Source organism: Brassica napus, unplaced genomic scaffold (genome assembly GCF_020379485.1).
Source record: "Brassica napus cultivar Da-Ae unplaced genomic scaffold, Da-Ae ScsIHWf_2577;HRSCAF=3324, whole genome shotgun sequence".
Taxonomy (NCBI): domain Eukaryota; kingdom Viridiplantae; phylum Streptophyta; class Magnoliopsida; order Brassicales; family Brassicaceae; genus Brassica; species Brassica napus.
This window is the reverse complement of record NW_026015887.1, coordinates 8,854-9,668: the sequence shown is the minus strand read 5'-3', so window position 1 is coordinate 9,668 and position 815 is coordinate 8,854.

Genomic DNA, 815 nt, shown 5'->3' with positions numbered 1-815 from the left:
TGAATCCATAAGAAGTGATCCTATTTTTTTCATCGGGTCCGGGTAGAGACCAAAGGTCTTGAGCGACCGATCCGGCAGAACAACTCAAAAGATAAAGAAGTATCGTGAATTTCTTCATGCTCGTTCCAAGTTCGAAGTACCATTTGTACAAATAAGAATCCCCTTCGTTACATGATTTCTTCTTCATATAGATAGATATAGGATCTATGGGGCAATTACTTATAAGTACATTTTGTGCAACAACCCTTCCTATCTGATAGAAAAGGATCCCATGATCCTGAACCGATCTTACCTGGGATCGCAAATCCCAAGTTTGTCTATGAAGAGCAGATCTAATTGTATTAGTGTCTATAATTGATTTCTTCTGTGTAATACTAATTGATAAGGCCTCATTGGTAAGTGCTACAAGATCTCGTGCACTGGAACCCATGGTTATGGACTCGAATCCATTAGTATGGAACATTTTCTTTTCCAAGTGAAATCCCCTAGTATAGGAAAGAGTGAAAAAGTGCTTTCGTTGTTGTGGAATAAGAAGCCTTCTTATTTTAATGCATGTATTTAATTTATTCGGGGCTATTAGAGCGGGATCCACTTTTTGGGGAATATGAGTCGAAGCAATAACAAGACTATTTCTAGTCGAACATCTTTCACAATCCCTGGAGAGAGAGTTCACCAAGAGACCGAGGGCTAAGTAATTCGACTCATTCACATCAAGATCATGAATGTTTGGAATCCATATTATGCAAGGAGACATTGCTTTTGCTAATTCGAATTGAAGGGTGATATAAAATCGGTCTATTTCCGACATCATATCC